The 15,234-nt window shown below is 47.7% G+C and overlaps 1 long non-coding RNA gene across 1 annotated transcript; it reads left to right on the top strand.

The window, feature by feature from the left end:
* Positions 1-177: 177 nt before the first annotated feature.
* LOC148099898 (uncharacterized) lies at positions 178-3,325 on the top strand. The gene is made up of 5 exons (XR_015719889.1): positions 178-250; positions 709-787; positions 1,077-1,113; positions 1,727-1,813; positions 2,585-3,325. It is a non-coding gene; the product is annotated as an uncharacterized LOC148099898 (long non-coding RNA).
* Positions 3,326-15,234: the final 11,909 nt, after the last annotated feature.

Below are 15,234 nucleotides of genomic sequence, written 5' to 3'. Positions count from 1 at the left end.
TTGAAACAACTTAAAACTTTTCTGTTCTGTTAACGATTCAAACAGTTATAATTGTACATGGCTTAGAAGTTAAGAGTAAATACTGCTTTCTTAATTATGATTTTTGAGTAAATGGTTTTTTTTTCGAGCTCCGCATGTGTACGTCATGACGTCATGACGTTTTCTCTCTAACTTGAACGACGTTGACAGAAAATTCTGTTCAATATGGCTGCCCTTCTCGAGCGACTGGAGAGCACATTTGGAGAAACTTGTAAGTAAAACGGAACCTTCGTTATGTTTATTTTTTCCGTAAAAAAGCAAGTATATTAATATGTTGCAGCCAATAACTTGTTTTTGAATGCGCTGTTGTGTTTTAAAGCACAGACCCAGGTAGTGAATAGTTGTTCGCTGTTGTTCGCGCTCTTTTTCAAACCGATGATGTCGTTAGTTTTACAGTTTTAACCGATTAAAACAGTTTTAATAAGAATCACACATAAAGAAAGGGTCTCAGTGATATTTTAACGACCCCTTGCCAACGCAAGAAAGTTGGCGTTTTTACAACAGCAGCCTCATTGTTCGGCAGGTTTTTTTTTTTTCTTCTCATTAGCCTTGTTCAAAAGTGACTTAGCTAGCAGTGGCAACTTCTATCTAAAACAATTGAAATATAGCAAGGTGTTGTATATTTACTGTGCTGATAAGGTTTTCAATATTTTTATTTTTTCTTCCAAGGCTGAAGACCGAAGACAAAAAGACAGAAGAAAAAAAAAATCAGATGGCAATTAATTTCAGGTGGAGACAGTAAACACAGGTGAGTTGAAAGATCTATTGAAGAGTCCATTCTTCATGGCCATTAAAACATTTTTAGGTTAAAAGACCTGTTTTTTTTTTTTGTTTTTTTTTTAAATCATGCCCCTGCTTTGTCACACTCAATCATGTTGAAAAGATATATTTTCATGGCATCCCCCATTACCATTACCTTGTACTTCTTTCTACCAGTCTATTTTATTTTGTGACATTAACATCTTAAATGTACCCCGCCAGTTTAATTATTAATAGCTGTGTTAGTATTTATAATGCATTTTTTTAATCATGTGCAGATCTACCAAGGGTCAGTGGCACAGTTCACCTTTTGTGGTAAGTTATAACACTTCATATGTGGTCACATAAGTAAGTTGTTTCATCAGTTGTTCAGTTCTTATAAAATAATGTTGTATAATTGTACCAAATCACTGATACATCCAATGTGTAAATCCCAATCAACAATTTCACTGTGATATTCGCTCGTGTTTAGAGAATCTCCATTATCTTTGTTACGGAGTTTCCATTTTTGTAGGGCCAAATTTGTATTAAAAATTAATATTTTCATATGATGTGAAATGACTCAATCATTTCGAATTTTTAGAAGAAACCATTCATTAAGTCCCTTAAGGTGCAGATTTCATATATTGATAATGATTAAAATTAACACAAATTAAAAGTTTCACTGATAAACACACAATTTTTCCTTGCTTTGAACCCCATGTTCTATATAGATCTGGAGAACACTATTGTAAAATACTGTGTAGGGTTTTTGTCAAATGATTAAGAAACAGACTCTTTGTCACAAGAGACAGAAAGATTGTATCTTAAAAGAAATGTCTCCAAAATTTAGTAGTCCGATGTCATGCAGTTTCATAAACATGTATTCTCCCCAAAGAATGACACCTGAAAACTTTGCGTTAAATGAACTTTTCTTTTCCCTTTTTAGGAGGCGCCTGATATCAATGTGAAACGCACTGCAGTACTTCGTGCCCTTCCTGTATACCTGCGGGAGGAGGACCCAGAATTCTTTAAGGCATGTAATGTAAATGTATTTTTGCATCACTTAAATTCGGCCAGTGAGATAAAATGCCGTGGATTTTTTAAAATACAATTTAATACCCTAGCAGCTACCAAATTGTACAAGCAAAATACCTTCTCTTTAGAAAACCCTCACACACACAAACACACTCACAGGGTCAGGAGCAGGGCACAGGCGTATCACAGCACTTCGGCTATGCTGTAGGTGGCCCAAAAACCAGGCTGAAGTCAAGATTTAGTTTCTTTTTGAGATAAAGTCATGAAATAAAAAATTACTTTTTTTTAGAAAAATAACAAACATACAAATTATGTAGTGCAAGAAGCTAACACTTTAGCTTTAGTTAATGTACATTTTTCAAAAAAGTAGAGTACCCTAACTCGTTACAAAGTAACCCACTACACTGCTGAATGTTTTGCTAGATTACAGGTCATGCTTGTCTCATTCTCTCAAACCAACCTTACTTATTTAATTGGGGCGATCGTGGCTCAAGAGTTGGCAGTTTGTCTTGTAATCGGAAGGTTGCCGGTTCGAGCCCTGGCTCCAACAGTTTCAGTCTTTGTGTCCTAGGGCAAGAAACTTCACCCGTTGCATACTGGTGGTGGTCAGAGTGCCCGCTGGCCGCAGTGTCCGGCAGCCTCGCCTCTGTCAGGGCGGCTGTGGCTACAATGTAGCTGCCATCACCAGTGTGTGAATGGGTGGATGACTGAATGTGTAAAGCGCTATACAAATACAGGCCATTTACCATTGATACCGTGTCTATTCCAGGCGGACGCATTGGATGAGTGGATCGACCCTAATTGACACTCCAGGTGCCCTTCTCACTGTGGTTACCGACGGCCAGGCCAGTCCAGTCCATTTTACTTCCTCAACCATGGCTGTTGTGGTGAAAGGTGACTAGGTGATGCGTGATATTCCCAGATTTGCAGATGCATTTGCTTTATTGTTTGGCTTGATCTATGCTCTGCATTTAGACGACCCCAGGAAGCTGGTTCACACATTTGCCTTTGTCCAAAATATCTTCATGGGGCTTGATGACGGCAAACCCCTGAAACCCCTGCCTACATGCTCTTAAGGGAATATAAGGCAATGTTTGTTAGGACATGCACTCTGTTACTGAGCACTTTATTTAAAGCACTTTAAGTTTACTACAGGCTTTGGGTGGATTTAACCATCAGTTTACCTAATTTTCCTATACTTGACTGCCTTATCTGGTTATTTGGAAGCTGATCGTCTTTGTACCCATTTTAAAAAATTGTTTTTCATTTCTATTTTAAAAAAAAAAGTGATTAGTATTTGACTTTTTGTTTTGCATTTTTGTGTATTTTGAGAAAGTTGCAATTAGGACTGATGTTGTCCTTCTTGATTTTATGAAAAGATAAATGTTCTACACTGAATTTATAATGCTCACTTTATGGTGCCCTTGTCCATGTTAGTGGTTTTATAAAAACATTTGTGATGTTTTTAAATTTTCATGAAAAAATGTTAAATAAACAAAATGTAAAGTAACTGAATTTCCATACTTTTTTTTCAGTAGTCTACACTCAAACATTGAAACATAAATATCTTTTAATTAATAATCATATAATTTGAGTTTAGGTTGTAATATAATTGCATTGTGTTGCATCAAAATAATAAACTACAAGAAACACAAAAATATTGAAATTAAAGTATACAGTCTTTGAGTAAAGCTCAATTAATAAAATATAAAATATAATTTTAAATTTTTAGGTTAACAATAAATACAAATTTTGAGTACCCCCATACTTAGAAGAGATGAGTTTGTGTACTTAAAACTTTTGAGGTAATCAGTTTCCACAAATGTTTTAAGTTCAGTGAACTGATTCGGGTTTACAGTGTGTCTGTGTGGTGCAGCTGGTCTGGTCTGTCTCTGTTCAGTCGAGGCTGCACCCACCTATAAAAGGTGGAGGCTCACCAGGACATGCACACCTCACAAGTTCCCGGCTCTCTCGACTCGGTTGCAGACGGGTTTCTTGGAGAAGGCGAGGGCAGTGAGGCACAGTCCCCCGTCCCTCGACGCCCCTCGCGATGCCCCTCCTTCTTCGACTAACCCTCTGCAGAGGAGCCGTGAGAGCCAGGAACTTGTGATTTTTGTATGTCCACTCAGGCATCATTCATACCTGGTCTGTAGGAAGTTCCTGTTAGAAGGAGAGGGGCACTGCGAGGGCGTCGAGGGGCGGAAGGCGGTGCCTTAGTGCCTCCCTCCTTCTGACATTGTAAAGGAACCCTAACTGTATTATTTTTTTAATAGTAATATACATATATATATATGTATGTATGTTTTTTGTTCTCAGATGAGGTTTGAAGTGTCTGTGTGGTGCAGCTGGTCTGGTCTGTCTCTGTTCAGTCGAGGCTGCACCCACCTATAAAAGGTGGAGGCTCACCAGGACATGCACACCTCACAAGTTCCCGGCTCTCTCGACTCGGTTGCAGACGGGTTTCTTGGAGAAGGGGAGGGCAGTTAGGCACAGTCCCCCGTCCCTCGACGCCCCTCGCGATGCCCCTCCTTCTTCGACTAACTCTTTGCAGAGGAGCCGTGAGAGCCAGGAACTTGTGAGTTTTGTATGTCCACTCAGGCATCATTCATACCTGGTCTGTAGGAAGTTCCTGTCAGAAGGAGAGGGGCACTGCGAGGGCGTCGAGGGGCGGAAGGCGGTGCCTTAGTGCCTCCCTCCTTCTGACATTGTAAAGGAACCCTAACTTTATTATTTTTTTAATAGTAAGATATATATATATATGTATGTATGTATATATTTTTTGTCCTCAGATGAGGTTTGAAGTGTCTGTGTGGTGCAGCTGGTCTGGTCTGTCTCTGTACAGTCGAGGCTGCACCCACCTATAAAAGGTGGAGGCTCACCAGGACATGCACACCTCACAAGTTCCCGGCTCTCTCGACTCGGTTGCAGACGGGTTTCTTGGAGAAGGGGAGGGCAGTGAGGCACAGTCCCCCGTCCCTCGACGCCCCTCGCGATGCCCCTCCTTCAATTCGACTAACCCTCTGCAGAGGAGCCGTGAAAGCCAGGAACTTGTGAGTTTTGTATGTCCACTCAGGCATCATTCATACCTGGTCTGTAGGAAGTTCCTGTCAGAAGGAGAGGGGCACTGCGAGGGCGTCGAGGGGCGGAAGGCGGTGCCTTAGTGCCTCCCTCCTTCTGACATTGTAAAGGAACCCTAACTTTATTATTTTTTAATAGTAAGATATATATATATATGTATGTATGTTTTTTGTCCTCAGATGAGGTTTGAAGTGTGTGTGTGGTGCAGCTGGTCTGGTCTGTCTCTATACAGTCGAGGCTGCACCCACCTATAAAAGGTGGAGGCTCACCAGGACATGCACACCTCACAAGTTCCCGGCTCTCTCGACTCGGTTGCAGACGGGTTTCTTGGAGAAGGGCAGGGCAGTGAGGCACAGTCCCCCGTCCCTCGACGCCCCTCGCGATGCCCCTCCTTCAATTCAACTAACCCTCTGCAGTGGAGCCGTGAGAGCCAGGAACTTGTGAGTTTTGTATTTCCACTCAGGCATCATTCATACCTGGTCTGTAGGAAGTTCCTGTCAGAAGGAGAGGGGCACTGCGAGGGCGTCGAGGGGCGGAAGGCGGTGCCTTAGTGCCTCCCTCCTTCTGACATTGTAAAGGAACCCTAACTTTATTATTTTTTTAATAGTAAGATATATATATATATATATATATATATATATATATATATATGTATGTATGTTTTTTGTCCTCAGATGAGGTTTGAAGTGTCTGTGTGGTGCAGCTGGTCTGGTCTGTCTCTGTTCAGTCGAGGCTGCACCCACCTATAAAAGGTGGAGGCTCACCAGGACATGCACACCTCACAAGTTCCCGGCTCTCTCGACTCGGTTGCAGACGGGTTTCTTGGAGAAGGGGAGGGCAGTGAGGCACAGTCCTTCGTCCCTCGACGCCCCTCGCGATGCCCCTCCTTCTTCGACTAACTCTCTGCAGAGGAGCCGTGAGAGCCAGGAACTTGTGAGTTTTGTATGTCCACTCAGGCATCATTCATACCTGGTCTGTAGGAAGTTCCTGTCAGAAGGAGAGGGGCACTGCGAGGGCGTCGAGGGGCGGAAGGCGGTGCCTTAGTGCCTCCCTCCTTCTGACATTGTAAAGGAACCCTGAATTTATTATTTTTTTAATAGTAAGATATATATATATGTATGTATATATTTTTTGTCCTCAGATGAGGTTTGAAGTGTCTGTGTGGTGCAGCTGGTCTGGTCTTTCTCTGTACAGTCGAGGCTGCACCCACCTATAAAAGGTGGAGGCTCACCAGGACATGCACACCTCACAAGTTCCCGGCTCTCTCGACTCGGTTGCAGACGGGTTTCTTGGAGAAGGGGAGGGCAGTGAGGCACAGTCCCCCGTCCCTCGACGCCCCTCGCGATGCCCCTCCTTCTTCGACTAACTCTCTGCAGAGGAGCCGTGAGAGCCAGGAACTTGTGAGTTTTGTGTGTCCACTCAGGCATCATTCATACCTGGTCTGTAGGAAGTTCCTGTCAGAAGGAGAGGGGCACTGCGAGGGCGTCGAGGGGCGGAAGGCGGTGCCTTAGTGCCTCCCTCCTTCTGACATTGTAAAGGAACCCTAACTTTATTATTTTTTTAATAGTAAGATATATATGTATATATTTTTTGTCCTCTGATGAGGTTTGAAGTGTCTGTGTGGTGCAGCTGGTCTGGTCTGTCTCTGTACAGTCGAGGCTGCACCCACCTATAAAAGGTGGAGGCTCACCAGGACATGCACACCTCACAAGTTCCCGGCTCTCTCGACTCGGTTGCAGACGGGTTTCTTGGAGAAGGCGAGGGCAGTGAGGCACAGTCCCCCGTCCCTCGACGCCCCTCGCGATGCCCCTCCTTCTTCGACTAACCTTGTGCAGAGGAGCCGTGAGAGCCAGGAACTTGTGAGTTTTGTATGTCCACTCAGGCATCATTCATACCTGGTCTGTAGGAAGTTCCTGTCAGAAGGAGAGGGGCACTGCGAGGGCGTCGAGGGGCGGAAGGCGGTGCCTTAGTGCCTCCCTCCTTCTGACATTGTAAAGGAACCCTAACTTTATTATTTTTTTAATAGTAAGATATATATATATATATATATACATATATGTATGTATGTATGTTTTTTGTCCTCAGATGAGGTTTGAAGTGTCTGTGTGGTGCAGCTGGTCTGGTCTGTCTCTGTACAGTCGAGGCTGCACCCACCTATAAAAGGTGGAGGCTCACCAGGACATGCACACCTCACAAGTTCCCGGCTCTCTCGACTCGGTTGCAGACGGGTTTCTTGGAGAAGGGGAGGGCAGTGAGGCACAGTCCCCCGTCCCTCGACGCCCCTCGCGATGCCCCTCCTTCTTCGACTAACTCTCTGCAGAGGAGCCGTGAGAGCCAGGAACTTGTGAGTTTTGTATGTCCACTCAGGCATCATTCATACCTGGTCTGTAGGAAGTTCCTGTCACAAGGAGAGGGGCACTGCGAGGGCGTCGAGGGCCGGAAGGCGGTGCCTTAGTGCCTCCCTCCTTCTGACATTGTAAAGGAACCCTAACTTTATTATTTTTTTAATAGTAATATACATATATATATATGTATGTATGTTTTTTGTCCTCAGATGAGGTTTGAAGTGTCTGTGTGGTGCAGCTGGTCTGGTCTGTCTCTGTACAGTCGAGGCTGCACCCACCTATAAAAGGTGGAGGCTCACCAGGACATGCACACCTCACAAGTTCCCGGCTCTCTCGACTCGGTTGCAGACGGGTTTCTTGGAGAAGGGGAGGGCAGTGAGGCACAGTCCCCCGTCCCTCGACGCCCCTCGCGATGCCCCTCCTTCAATTCGACTAACCCTCTGCAGAGGAGCCGTGAGAGCCAGGAACTTGTGAGTTTTGTATGTCCACTCAGGCATCATTCATACCTGGTCTGTAGGAAGTTCCTGTCAGAAGGAGAGGGGCACTGCGAGGGCGTCGAGGGGCGGAAGGCGGTGCCTTAGTGCCTCCCTCCTTCTGACATTGTAAAGGAACCCTAACTTTATTATTTTTTTAATAGTAATATACATATATATATATGTATGTATGTTTTTTGTCCTCAGATGAGGTTTGAAGTGTCTGTGTGGTGCAGCTGGTCTGGTCTGTCTCTGTACAGTCGAGGCTGCACCCACCTATAAAAGGTGGAGGCTCACCAGGACATGCACACCTCACAAGTTCCCGGCTCTCTCGACTCGGTTGCAGACGGGTTTCTTGGAGAAGGGGAGGGCAGTGAGGCACAGTCCCCCGTCTCTCGACGCCCCTCGCGATGCCCCTCCTTCAATTCGACTAACCCTCTGCAGAGGAGCCGTGAAAGCCAGGAACTTGTGAGTTTTGTATGTCCACTCAGGCATCATTCATACCTGGTCTGTAGGAAGTTCCTGTCAGAAGGAGAGGGGCACTGCGAGGGCGTCGAGGGGCGGAAGGCGGTGCCTTAGTGCCTCCCTCCTTCTGACATTGTAAAGGAACCCTAACTTTATTATTTTTTTAATAGTAAGATACATATATATGTATGTATGTATGTTTTTTGTCCTCAGATGAGGTTTGAAGTGTCTGTGTGGTGCAGCTGGTCTGGTCTGTCTCTGTTCAGTCGAGGCTCCACCCACCTATAAAAGGTGGAGGCTCACCAGGACATGCACACCTCACAAGTTCCCGGCTCTCTCGACTCGGTTGCAGACGGGTTTCTTGGAGAAGGGGAGGGCAGTGAGGCACAGTCCCCCGTCCCTCGACGCCCCTCGCGATGCCCCTCCTTCAATTTTACTAACCCTCTGCAGAGGAGCTGTGAGAGCCAGGAACTTGTGAGTTTTGTGTGTCCACTCAGGCATCATTCATACCTGGTCTGTAGGAAGTTCCTGTCAGAAGGAGAGGGGCACTGCGAGGGCGTCGAGGGGCGGAAGGCGGTGCCTTAGTGCCTCCCTCCTTCTGACATTGTAAAGGAACCCTGACTTTATTATTTTTTAATAGTAAGATATATATATATATGTATGTATATATTTTTTGTCCTCAGATGATGTTTGAAGTGTCTGTGTGGTGCAGCTGGTCTGGTCTGTCTCTGTACAGTCGAGGCTGCACCCACCTATAAAAGGTGGAGGCTCACCAGGACATGCACACCTCACAAGTTCCCGGCTCTCTCGACTCTGTTGCAGACGGGCTTCTTGGAGAAGGGGAGGGCAGTGAGGCAGTGAGGCACAGTCCCCCGTCCCTCGACGCCCCTCGCGATGCCCCTCCTTCTCCGACTAACTCTTTGCAGAGGAGCCGTGAGAGTCAGGAACTTGTGAGTTTTGTGTGTCCACTCAGGCATCATTCATACCTGGTCTGTAGGAAGTTCCTGTCAGAAGGAGAGGGGCACTGCGAGGGCGTCGAGGGGCGGAAGGCGGTGCCTTAGTGCCTCCCTCCTTCTGACATTGTAAAGGAACCCTAACTTTATTATTTTTTTAATAGTAATATACATATATATATATGTATGTATGTTTTTTGTCCTCAGATGAGGTTTGAAGTGTCTGTGTGGTGCAGCTGGTCTGGTCTGTCTCTGTACAGTCGAGGCTGCACCCACCTATAAAAGGTGGAGGCTCACCAGGACATGCACACCTCACAAGTTCCCGGCTCTCTCGACTCGGTTGCAGACGGGTTTCTTGGAGAAGGCGAGGGCAGTGAGGCACAGTCCCCCGTCCCTCGACGCCCCTCGCGATGCCCCTCCTTCTTCGACTAACCCTCTGCAGAGGAGCCGTGAGAGCCAGGAACTTGTGATTTTTGTATGTCCACTCAGGCATCATTCATACCTGGTCTGTAGGAAGTTCCTGTTAGAAGGAGAGGGGCACTGCGAGGGCGTCGAGGGGCGGAAGGCGGTGCCTTAGTGCCTCCCTCCTTCTGACATTGTAAAGGAACCCTAACTTTATTATTTTTTAATAGTAAGATATATATATATATGTATGTATGTTTTTTGTCCTCAGATGAGGTTTGAAGTGTGTGTGTGGTGCAGCTGGTCTGGTCTGTCTCTATACAGTCGAGGCTGCACCCACCTATAAAAGGTGGAGGCTCACCAGGACATGCACACCTCACAAGTTCCCGGCTCTCTCGACTCGGTTGCAGACGGGTTTCTTGGAGAAGGGGAGGGCAGTGAGGCACAGTCCTTCGTCCCTCGACGCCCCTCGCGATGCCCCTCCTTCTTCGACTAACTCTCTGCAGAGGAGCCGTGAGAGCCAGGAACTTGTGAGTTTTGTATGTCCACTCAGGCATCATTCATACCTGGTCTGTAGGAAGTTCCTGTCAGAAGGAGAGGGGCACTGCGAGGGCGTCGAGGGGCGGAAGGCGGTGCCTTAGTGCCTCCCTCCTTCTGACATTGTAAAGGAACCCTGAATTTATTATTTTTTTAATAGTAAGATATATATATATGTATGTATATATTTTTTGTCCTCAGATGAGGTTTGAAGTGTCTGTGTGGTGCAGCTGGTCTGGTCTTTCTCTGTACAGTCGAGGCTGCACCCACCTATAAAAGGTGGAGGCTCACCAGGACATGCACACCTCACAAGTTCCCGGCTCTCTCGACTCGGTTGCAGACGGGTTTCTTGGAGAAGGGGAGGGCAGTGAGGCACAGTCCCCCGTCCCTCGACGCCCCTCGCGATGCCCCTCCTTCTTCGACTAACTCTCTGCAGAGGAGCCGTGAGAGCCAGGAACTTGTGAGTTTTGTGTGTCCACTCAGGCATCATTCATACCTGGTCTGTAGGAAGTTCCTGTCAGAAGGAGAGGGGCACTGCGAGGGCGTCGAGGGGCGGAAGGCGGTGCCTTAGTGCCTCCCTCCTTCTGACATTGTAAAGGAACCCTAACTTTATTATTTTTTTAATAGTAAGATATATATGTATATATTTTTTGTCCTCTGATGAGGTTTGAAGTGTCTGTGTGGTGCAGCTGGTCTGGTCTGTCTCTGTACAGTCGAGGCTGCACCCACCTATAAAAGGTGGAGGCTCACCAGGACATGCACACCTCACAAGTTCCCGGCTCTCTCGACTCGGTTGCAGACGGGTTTCTTGGAGAAGGCGAGGGCAGTGAGGCACAGTCCCCCGTCCCTCGACGCCCCTCGCGATGCCCCTCCTTCTTCGACTAACCTTGTGCAGAGGAGCCGTGAGAGCCAGGAACTTGTGAGTTTTGTATGTCCACTCAGGCATCATTCATACCTGGTCTGTAGGAAGTTCCTGTCAGAAGGAGAGGGGCACTGCGAGGGCGTCGAGGGGCGGAAGGCGGTGCCTTAGTGCCTCCCTCCTTCTGACATTGTAAAGGAACCCTAACTTTATTATTTTTTTAATAGTAAGATATATATATATATATATATACATATATGTATGTATGTATGTTTTTTGTCCTCAGATGAGGTTTGAAGTGTCTGTGTGGTGCAGCTGGTCTGGTCTGTCTCTGTACAGTCGAGGCTGCACCCACCTATAAAAGGTGGAGGCTCACCAGGACATGCACACCTCACAAGTTCCCGGCTCTCTCGACTCGGTTGCAGACGGGTTTCTTGGAGAAGGGGAGGGCAGTGAGGCACAGTCCCCCGTCCCTCGACGCCCCTCGCGATGCCCCTCCTTCTTCGACTAACTCTCTGCAGAGGAGCCGTGAGAGCCAGGAACTTGTGAGTTTTGTATGTCCACTCAGGCATCATTCATACCTGGTCTGTAGGAAGTTCCTGTCACAAGGAGAGGGGCACTGCGAGGGCGTCGAGGGCCGGAAGGCGGTGCCTTAGTGCCTCCCTCCTTCTGACATTGTAAAGGAACCCTAACTTTATTATTTTTTTAATAGTAATATACATATATATATATGTATGTATGTTTTTTGTCCTCAGATGAGGTTTGAAGTGTCTGTGTGGTGCAGCTGGTCTGGTCTGTCTCTGTACAGTCGAGGCTGCACCCACCTATAAAAGGTGGAGGCTCACCAGGACATGCACACCTCACAAGTTCCCGGCTCTCTCGACTCGGTTGCAGACGGGTTTCTTGGAGAAGGGGAGGGCAGTGAGGCACAGTCCCCCGTCCCTCGACGCCCCTCGCGATGCCCCTCCTTCAATTCGACTAACCCTCTGCAGAGGAGCCGTGAGAGCCAGGAACTTGTGAGTTTTGTATGTCCACTCAGGCATCATTCATACCTGGTCTGTAGGAAGTTCCTGTCAGAAGGAGAGGGGCACTGCGAGGGCGTCGAGGGGCGGAAGGCGGTGCCTTAGTGCCTCCCTCCTTCTGACATTGTAAAGGAACCCTAACTTTATTATTTTTTTAATAGTAATATACATATATATATATGTATGTATGTTTTTTGTCCTCAGATGAGGTTTGAAGTGTCTGTGTGGTGCAGCTGGTCTGGTCTGTCTCTGTACAGTCGAGGCTGCACCCACCTATAAAAGGTGGAGGCTCACCAGGACATGCACACCTCACAAGTTCCCGGCTCTCTCGACTCGGTTGCAGACGGGTTTCTTGGAGAAGGGGAGGGCAGTGAGGCACAGTCCCCCGTCCCTCGACGCCCCTCGCGATGCCCCTCCTTCAATTCGACTAACCCTCTGCAGAGGAGCCGTGAAAGCCAGGAACTTGTGAGTTTTGTATGTCCACTCAGGCATCATTCATACCTGGTCTGTAGGAAGTTCCTGTCAGAAGGAGAGGGGCACTGCGAGGGCGTCGAGGGGCGGAAGGCGGTGCCTTAGTGCCTCCCTCCTTCTGACATTGTAAAGGAACCCTAACTTTATTATTTTTTTAATAGTAAGATATATATATATATATATATATACATATATGTATGTATGTATGTTTTTTGTCCTCAGATGAGGTTTGAAGTGTCTGTGTGGTGCAGCTGGTCTGGTCTGTCTCTGTACAGTCGAGGCTGCACCCACCTATAAAAGGTGGAGGCTCACCAGGACATGCACACCTCACAAGTTCCCGGCTCTCTCGACTCGGTTGCAGACGGGTTTCTTGGAGAAGGGGAGGGCAGTGAGGCACAGTCCCCCGTCCCTCGACGCCCCTCGCGATGCCCCTCCTTCTTCGACTAACTCTCTGCAGAGGAGCCGTGAGAGCCAGGAACTTGTGAGTTTTGTATGTCCACTCAGGCATCATTCATACCTGGTCTGTAGGAAGTTCCTGTCACAAGGAGAGGGGCACTGCGAGGGCGTCGAGGGCCGGAAGGCGGTGCCTTAGTGCCTCCCTCCTTCTGACATTGTAAAGGAACCCTAACTTTATTATTTTTTTAATAGTAATATACATATATATATATGTATGTATGTTTTTTGTCCTCAGATGAGGTTTGAAGTGTCTGTGTGGTGCAGCTGGTCTGGTCTGTCTCTGTACAGTCGAGGCTGCACCCACCTATAAAAGGTGGAGGCTCACCAGGACATGCACACCTCACAAGTTCCCGGCTCTCTCGACTCGGTTGCAGACGGGTTTCTTGGAGAAGGGGAGGGCAGTGAGGCACAGTCCCCCGTCCCTCGACGCCCCTCGCGATGCCCCTCCTTCAATTCGACTAACCCTCTGCAGAGGAGCCGTGAGAGCCAGGAACTTGTGAGTTTTGTATGTCCACTCAGGCATCATTCATACCTGGTCTGTAGGAAGTTCCTGTCAGAAGGAGAGGGGCACTGCGAGGGCGTCGAGGGGCGGAAGGCGGTGCCTTAGTGCCTCCCTCCTTCTGACATTGTAAAGGAACCCTAACTTTATTATTTTTTTAATAGTAATATACATATATATATATGTATGTATGTTTTTTGTCCTCAGATGAGGTTTGAAGTGTCTGTGTGGTGCAGCTGGTCTGGTCTGTCTCTGTACAGTCGAGGCTGCACCCACCTATAAAAGGTGGAGGCTCACCAGGACATGCACACCTCACAAGTTCCCGGCTCTCTCGACTCGGTTGCAGACGGGTTTCTTGGAGAAGGGGAGGGCAGTGAGGCACAGTCCCCCGTCCCTCGACGCCCCTCGCGATGCCCCTCCTTCAATTCGACTAACCCTCTGCAGAGGAGCCGTGAAAGCCAGGAACTTGTGAGTTTTGTATGTCCACTCAGGCATCATTCATACCTGGTCTGTAGGAAGTTCCTGTCAGAAGGAGAGGGGCACTGCGAGGGCGTCGAGGGGCGGAAGGCGGTGCCTTAGTGCCTCCCTCCTTCTGACATTGTAAAGGAACCCTAACTTTATTATTTTTTTAATAGTAAGATACATATATATGTATGTATGTATGTTTTTTGTCCTCAGATGAGGTTTGAAGTGTCTGTGTGGTGCAGCTGGTCTGGTCTGTCTCTGTACAGTCAAGGCTGCACCCACCTATAGAAGGTGGAGGCTCACCAGGACATGCACACCTCACAAGTTCCCGGCTCTCTCGACTCGGTTGAAGACTGGTTTCTTAGAGAAGGGGAGGGCAGTGAGGCACAGTCCCCCGTCCCTCGACGCCCCTCGCGATGCCCCTCCTTCTCCGACTAACTCTTTGCAGAGGAGCCGTGAGAGCCAGGAACTTGTGAGTTTTGTATGTCCACTCAGGCATCATTCATACCTGGTCTGTAGGAAGTTCCTGTCAGAAGGAGAGGGGCACTGCGAGGGCGTCGAGGGGCGGAAGGCGGTGCCTTAGTGCCTCCCTCCTTCTGACATTGTAAAGGAACCCTAACTTTATTATTTTTTTAATAGTAAGATACATATATATGTATGTATGTATGTTTTTTGTCCTCAGATGAGGTTTGAAGTGTCTGTGTGGTGCAGCTGGTCTGGTCTGTCTCTGTTCAGTCGAGGCTCCACCCACCTATAAAAGGTGGAGGCTCACCAGGACATGCACACCTCACAAGTTCCCGGCTCTCTCGACTCGGTTGCAGACGGGTTTCTTGGAGAAGGGGAGGGCAGTGAGGCACAGTCCCCCGTCCCTCGACGCCCCTCGCGATGCCCCTCCTTCAATTTTACTAACCCTCTGCAGAGGAGCTGTGAGAGCCAGGAACTTGTGAGTTTTGTGTGTCCACTCAGGCATCATTCATACCTGGTCTGTAGGAAGTTCCTGTCAGAAGGAGAGGGGCACTGCGAGGGCGTCGAGGGGCGGAAGGCGGTGCCTTAGTGCCTCCCTCCTTCTGACATTGTAAAGGAACCCTAACTTTATTATTTTTTTAATAGTAATATACATATATATATATGTATGTATGTTTTTTGTCCTCAGATGAGGTTTGAAGTGTCTGTGTGGTGCAGCTGGTCTGGTCTGTCTCTGTACAGTCGAGGCTGCACCCACCTATAAAAGGTGGAGGCTCACCAGGACATGCACACCTCACAAGTTCCCGGCTCTCTCGACTCGGTTGCAGACGGGTTTCTTGGAGAAGGCGAGGGCAGTGAGGCACAGTCCCCCGTCCCTCGACGCCCCTCGCGATGCCCCTCCTTCTTCGACTAACCCTCTGCAGAGGAGC

Source organism: Neolamprologus brichardi, chromosome 13 (genome assembly GCF_056152115.1).
Source record: "Neolamprologus brichardi isolate AB-2024 chromosome 13, ASM5615211v1, whole genome shotgun sequence".
Classification (NCBI taxonomy): domain Eukaryota; kingdom Metazoa; phylum Chordata; class Actinopteri; order Cichliformes; family Cichlidae; genus Neolamprologus; species Neolamprologus brichardi.
The sequence above is the reverse complement of the archived record's forward strand: the minus strand, read 5'-3'. Positions and strand labels throughout refer to the sequence as shown.